The 7,891-nt window shown below is 35.7% G+C and overlaps 1 long non-coding RNA gene across 1 annotated transcript; it reads left to right on the top strand.

Annotated features, from left to right (window-relative positions):
* Positions 1 to 6,701: 6,701 nt before the first annotated feature.
* Positions 6,702 to 7,451, top strand: LOC116167429. Its single transcript, XR_004144527.1, has 3 exons — positions 6,702 to 6,751; positions 6,844 to 6,990; positions 7,053 to 7,451. It is a non-coding gene; the product is annotated as an uncharacterized LOC116167429 (long non-coding RNA).
* Positions 7,452 to 7,891: the final 440 nt, after the last annotated feature.

Here is a 7,891-nt window from a genome sequence, read left to right as displayed (position 1 = left end):
TGTTCTAAATCCTTCACAATTACTATGACATCCTTAATATTGATTGAACCTACAAAATCTGTTAATTACCAAATATGGAGCACTTTCTCTATGAATTATGATTAAGATAAAGCTAGAAAAAAGCATTTTTAACAGATAAGATTTCTTTAATAAAACCCCCTGTATATATGTTTGCAAATCAAGAGGATGAAATTGTAGATTTGTTACGAATAAAGTGTTTACTTTACTTGGCTATTTTATAGACTAGCTAGATAGTATCTAAACTATCCAACTGAATGTTTATTTTGATTAGAAACCGCCATTTTACTAAAATAGCTACGAATATTGATTGGTTTGTATACTATCCACTTACTCTATAAAACATACAAGATTTATCGCCAAAGTACAAACCACAAGAAAATTATATAAATTAACCAGACTTTTTGGCTACTTCACAAATTAAACTATCCACAGTAGTTGGATAAAGTGCGAACTTAATATTTGTTACTGGGAATATTGAATCCACACTTTATCCAACTACTGTGGATAGTTTAGTTGGTGAAGTAGCCAAAAATTCTGGTTAATCCACCACACTGTGGCCCTCTTCCTTGATATTGCTCGTGCCTTCGACCGAGTATGGACTGAAGGACTATTGTACAAGCTGATGAAAATGCACATGCCCGCCTATTTGCTGTGCATAATTAAATCATTCTTAACGAACCGTACATTCTCCGTACGAATCAACAGTACTCTGTCCAAAATAGGAACCATTGCAGCCGGAGTGCCACAGGGCTCCATCATTGGTCCAACGTTATTCAACATCTATATGTGTGACATACCTGAACCCATAAACTCCACCATCGCCATGTATGCAGATGACACGATTCTCCTTTCTCAACATCTTGACATTCTTACTGCCGCACGCCACCTACAAGAGTATGCTGACACCTTGCTGACGTGGTACGAGAAATGGTGTATACGACTCAATGCTACCAAATGCGAGGCCAAAATATTTACTCTGCGACGCCCAGTCCTACCGCCAAACATCATAATTGATACCCAACAAATTCAATGGTACCCATCGGATAGCGCAGTGAAATATCTAGGCGTTTTTCTAGACAGGAAACTGACATGGGCATACCATATAAATAAGAAACTGAACGAAGCATATACACGACTAGCACTACTGTATCCCATTGTCAACAGGAAATCACCCCTTCAACACGATGTAGGATGTCTAATGTACACATCAATTATCAGGCCAGTCCTCACTTATGCTTGCCAGATATGGGGCGCTGCCTCCCACACACACTTAAGGAAACTTCAAATTCTTCAAAATAAAATAATTCGCATTATCTTTAACGCACCATGGTTTATGCGAAACTCACAACTCCATCGAGAGGCGAACATACCACCTATTAAAGACTTTATCAAAGCCACATCACAAACATACTTCCAGACCATCCGCCAGTGCGAAGGAGCCCGGAGTTATAACACAGGTGCCAAGGGTATCCACACCAGACTCAAACGTCAGCTTCCCCAAGACATCTATTTACACACCACATCCACAGATGACAGCGATCAGTGAAACATGACTAATTTCCTAATAATTATCATTAGTGCAGTCGTAAATCCTAGCTCGGTACTCTTAGTGCGGCATATGCCTTTAGTCTGTAGCATCACATAATACCTTGTTTAATCACTCAACCATGTAAAGCGAATACGCTAATCTGGTTTATAATTTAAATAAAAAAAAAATATATAAGTTTCTTACGATTTGTACTTTAACGATAAATCTTATTGTATACTTTATAGACTAACTGGATAGTATACAAACCAACTAATATTCGTAGCTATTTTAGTGATGATTTCCTATCAAAATAACCATACATTCGGATAGTTTACAATTTTACATACTATCCAACTAGTTCTATAAGCTAGCCAGGCAAGGAAAATATTGGGATACTGACGTATGCATCTTCTCAGCTACAAGTAATTTTTTATGAAATGACTTAAACCTGAAATTCCTACCTAGCACAGACATGAGTAATTACTTCCTAAGGAGAAATGGTGACTCTTTTTTAAATTTTACAATAGTTTGTACCACAAAAACAGTTTATTTTGTTTTATATTGACGCAATAAATCGTGCAAACCTGAATTGGACTCCCTTAATATGAAAGTTAATTGGAATTCATCACTTTGAATACTTTGATCAAACCAAATAAAAAGTTTAATAAAACTGGTTGCAAACTCAGAAATTTCTTTCGATGAGAATACAAAAAGACATACAAACCAGTTTACATAAGTTTTTAGACAACTTTAAAATTCTTCGTTTGACTTTATCTTTTCAAGTAATAATTCAAAATTTGCTTTCTTAAATAGATAATAAATCCAACGATTGAAATTTAAAACAATCATACAATTTAGATAACAAACCTTATGGAGTTTATTTTTCCTTTGATGTGGAGACCTGGATGCCCTTTACAGCTTACGTGGATGGTTCAATCACAGATATAGTTTAATACAGTGGGGCATTTGATGAGTGATTGCTGGGATGTCTGCTTAACTTGACGGCATAGATAATTCTAAAAAAATCTCTTGGAGGGGTACGGCGGTGGGACAGCTTGATTCATCTGCAACTTTGGGTTGTTGCCCGTTTTGGTCAGTACGCACAACTTTGTGGTCGAAAGAGGACCGAGCATTTGCTTAAACTCACTTTTAAGTGTTTTTTCTGGATTTTTAAAATTAGCGTGTCTCAAACCTTTCACATTAATTAATTATGATATTTAGTTGCACAAAATAAACGTAAATTTTAATTAAAGTGAGGTACCAATTTTCTCTATTGCGAATTCACTTTACCCTGGACATTGAGTTTTTTTCTATACTTTGTAGCACTACGAAGCGCCCGAAATGTTTGTGGAATCCGCTGACTGGCTCGATGGTTATTAATACGAGCAATACGTTTGGAAAAAAAACACATATCTAGTTACGGTACAAAAGCAATCCTCTCTATTTCTGCTTAGTCTTCTATCACCCGTATTACCAGTTTTATTAATCTCTCATCATTTCCTAAAAGTTTGCGCGATTACAGTGATATTATTGTATGTGTATCATTTCGCGAGTGAATACTTTTTGTTAATGTAAGTACAGAACATTTTTTTGTTTTACTTGAACGATTTTGATTTTCTCTCTTGTAATATGTGAAATGCACAATTTGTCATTTTTTAAGAGTAGCGTTGCCCTTTTGGCATCCTTAACGCTATCTCCTAAAAGTATTCATCCGATTTTGATGAAATTTGATACATGATTAATTGTAATTAAGCTAAATAAGGTTCCGAATGCAAAAATGCCATTTTGGCATTCAATTCTATGTATATGGTATTTTACCTGACGAGAAACCCCTTCACCAAGGCTCGACATTTTTCGTCGGGGACATTTGCACCGCAAAACAAGGTCACTTCTTAGTTACGCAACCAAGAATCATGACCTTGGTCCAAAATCCAAGAGGCGTCCCTTTCCGTACCCACTTCTACTTGGGGACAAGTCAGAGTATTATTAATTAACCCATTAAGCCTGTAACTGTTAACTATTTTGATATCTGAATAAGCAGTTTTAACGCTTCCTCTACTTTAACACTGCAATATGACTTCATTTTCCAGAAAATCATCTAAATACTCAACAAACTCTAGGTAAATCTCTAAATCTCAGGGAGCACTACTGCGGCGTAAATATTCACATAATCGAAAACTTTTGTACATATTCAATCTTCAATAGAGTTCTCCCTTGAACCAAGAGGGTCTTATTTGCCAGATACTAAACCTTCCACTTAGGAAACGGACAGGCAGACAGATTTCCATGAAGACCTATCGATTTGGAATTTGAGTACTTTCTTGTACATTTATAAACAAACTGGCAATTACCTTTGCCGTAGAATAATATTTGTAGTCCCCGTACTAATAAATTATAATGGTATTTATACCTAAGACATCAACAATCTTTACTTAAATCGCAAGTTAATCTGTGCTTAAATGGAATAAATCGAAGTAAAGCCGGTGAAATTATAGCATAAGGAGTCGCGGGGTTTTCACGCACCCTTAGTTACGAAATACCAAATCTAATTATACTCCCAAATGTAAAATCGAAAAATCGACTCGAACTCGAACGGCAGTAAGTTAGCGTTTAAGAGTATGTAAAGGTATACGTATGTGCATCACGTTTTACCATAAACACTCTTGCCGAAAACGAGTAAGAGTAAAATCCCGAATAAAATTGCGTTACATTACTGAAAGTCGTACAAGTATATAGGTCGCGTATCGACAATATTTGATATTGTGCACACATCAGTACGGAATATGAAACTTTCAAGTGTAGGTAACTCCGGAAGAACGTCGAAGTGCAGCTGCTTAGTGCTCGTAACTTTTGATCATTATCTTACTCAAGCCAACGAGACCTATTTTATTTTTCCCTTGGTTACAACTTGTTTAGACTAAATGGCGTAGATGCGCAAGGTTTTGTACATGAAAAAAGCTCGTGCCTTCTTATCGAAATTGTTTTTCCACGAGGTTGTATTCTGTTTAGAAGCGTGCTTGTGGGGTAGATCTTTATTATGCGTACTCAAGGGGCACATAAAATAATTAAACTGGTTGAATTACAAGCGAGTACAATATCTCGTGGTTAGTTAATAATTACACCTTTTTAGTAAAAATTAGCTCCACATTTGCTCCATTTGTCGAATTATCGTTCAATGCAGCTCCTAATAAAGTTTTATACTTTTAAAACACACATATTTATGTCTTCAGGAAACGCCTGCTGTTTAAAATATATGTGCACCCTGCACAACTGCTGTAGCATTTGCTTTGTAAGCAATTCTACTAAAACCAGCGATTTTATGCATCATTGTAAAGGGTTAGCACATAGGGTTATTGTTTCCCTAATTTCCTGAGGATAGCTATTATGTCAAGGCATTTAAATTTTAGGGTCAACTACGGATTGCCAATGTGGAGATTGTTTACAGAATGTGATTGATTATTTGGCAAAAAAGATCGATATTTGCGGGATAATTTTATACATTCCGTGGTAACTTCGTGGCGGAGTTGCAAACATTTTTCCAGCGGCCAAGTGTTTTTATATGCAAATTTTGCGATTCTATGTTTGTTCATAGTAAACAATGAATTCAAAATACTGATTCATATTTCATGTGTTTCTATTCGCATTGTGGACTTCAATTTTGACGATTGCAAGCAATATTTCAGAATCTCGTGGCGTTATGAGTAAAGTTTTTATATTTTATGCTATGCACCTTAACCCATGCGTAATTCCACATTATTGTGTCTAAAGATGTTCACTTATTTCTCTCTGCCAGTTTGCCCAATATTCATACAATTCCATTCTACTGGATTCCGATATACGTCAATGCGAAACTAATGCGGTACGGATATCGAGCAAATCCATATTATACACTCAATTCGTGCAGCTTCCTAAAGGAAAGTTCCCTTGCTTCAACATTTATTTAAAAATGGTTATGCAAATAATAATAACATGCGAAAAATGCCCTTTGTATTATGTAGATAGGTACATAAGTAATTCTTACAGCAGAAATGCGTTTTTAGGACATTTTGTGGATATTCTGTGTTTTTTGCTAATACGCGCATGGACTAAAAGTTCAATTAATTATTTTGTAGAATACCTCTTACGAGGTAGGTACATATCACAGATGACAAATATAGGTGAAAATGTAATTATACCAAGTCCATGTGTAGCAGTAGGGAAATATTTCATTGGTTGAGCCAACCTAGGGCGAATATGTTTTTGGATGGGTCATAATATTCTAACGTTAGTTACCATTATAGGAAATAAGTTTCGGGTTCGTGGTTCTATTGGCGAAATTCTTCTTATAATTTTCTTCGTTGTATTCTTGCATTATAGTACGTTTGTAATTAGCTCAGATAAAAATGGGTTAAGAATAGGAGAAAATTTAGTTCATTTGTCTTTTACTGATAATTTTATTAATTGGCAATCATTTGTAATCAAAATTTGAAGAAAATACTAACTCGAAATTTCATACTACAACATGTTTTGGAAAGATTATGCAACTTTCATATCTGTGAAATCTAAAATCATTTTACTCCCTCTGTTACACTTACAACCGCGACGCTAATTTCAAAAAGCTCATTAAAACTGAATTACGAGTACCTTTATTGCGCTTAAACAATGAAATAAAAACAACAACATCTCTAGAATGAACAACAAAAACTACTCCTAACTGAAAGATATTCCTGCAAATAATAGTGGGTTAGGCTCAATAATAGCAAGCTTAGGTTCTACCGTCGCGATCGTTTCCATAGAAACAGAATTGTCATATGTTCTGAACGTCATTTTCTATCGTGCATTTGAAATATGAATGACATTTCGTTAATAAAGAAACGTTTTCATCGCGACCAGGGGGGTTTTAACATTCTATTTCAATAATATTTTAATTTTGTTTTGCTTCATCGTAACCGTTACATACATATATTGAAGTATTACCGACATATCCAAATTTTCCCAAAAAAAAAAACATAATAAGTACATTTGCACCAGACTTGTTCATATTTCAAATGTGGGGAATTTTTTTTTTTTGTTAAGTACGACTTCGACTGCTAAGGTCTTTTCGTCTACTTCTAATCACTTGTAAGTTCTTACTACTGCCGCATTATATTTTGTTGTACATATTAATCAATTTTAGGTAGTCAAGAGTACTTCTAATCCGGTCATCGCTTTTAAGATTATCAGGTAAGTTTCTCATTAATTTCTTTTCAGCTCTTTGGTGGTTATGTGCTGCACAGTCGCAAATTATGTGCGTTACGGTCAGTCTCTCGTTGCAGTATTCACACAAGGGTGCATCGAGGCCCTTCAGCAGGTGCTCGTGTGTAACCTTTACATGACCAATCCTCAGCCTGTGTGTTTTGACCATATCTGCTCTGGACATATGTTTAATGTAAAACATTCCCCTTACTTGCCGTTTTATTGTGGTAAGATTTGTATTCGCCGCTTGCCATTTATGTTGCCATGTGTCTAATATCTTTTCTTTTAGATATGTAAATGCGTCCGTTTTTTCCATCACGTCAACGTCTACTTGTGGATGTTCAGAAGCTTCTCGTGCTGTTCTGTCTGCAAGGTCGTTGCCTGGTATACCTGCGTGTCCTGGCACCCAAATAAATATGATGGATACATTTTTGTTGTTTAGGTTTAATAGTTCTGATTGGGCCAGTTTAGTTAAAGCATTATTGGAATAAATTTGTGTTAAGTCTGTTAATGCATTTATATTATCGCTTGCAATAATAAATCTTTGAGTTTCAGACAACGAGGAACAGTGCTGAAGAGCTTTCCAGATGGCATATCTTTCTGCGAATCCTATAGTCGACTGCGGATTTAAGGTCCATTTATTTGTTATCTGCGAGGCGATCGCACATCCTACTCCATTTCCAGATTTAGACGCATCGGTAAATATGATGTCGTATTCTCCATACTCACTACATATATTTGTAAATTTCTGTTGAAATGTATCAAGTGGGGTTTCTTTACGTTCGAGTAATAAGAGATCACTTCTAATTACTGGTTCTGATAGCTTCCATGGACTATGTTCTTGTATTTGTTCCTCTAATAAGGGAGGTAGAATTATGTTGTTACGCTCTATATATTCAGAGAAACGGACGACAGCTCGCCTAGTTATTGTTGGTCGCAACCTAAACATAGTTTGATCTGTTTCTAAAATGGAATTATTCGGATGTGCTGGTAGTGCTTTTATATTTGTGAAATACTTGATCAGTATACAATTTCTTCTTGTTTCTAGCGATGGCATACCCGATTCGCACTGTAAGCTATCTATTGGGCTGGTAGGAAAAGCGCCAAGTGATATCCTTATCGCAGAAT

This window comes from Photinus pyralis, unplaced genomic scaffold, assembly GCF_008802855.1.
Source record: "Photinus pyralis isolate 1611_PpyrPB1 unplaced genomic scaffold, Ppyr1.3 Ppyr1.4_LG3b, whole genome shotgun sequence".
Lineage (NCBI taxonomy): Eukaryota > Metazoa > Arthropoda > Insecta > Coleoptera > Lampyridae > Photinus > Photinus pyralis.
Note: the sequence above shows the minus strand (reverse complement) of the source record. Positions and strands in the feature narration are given on the sequence as shown.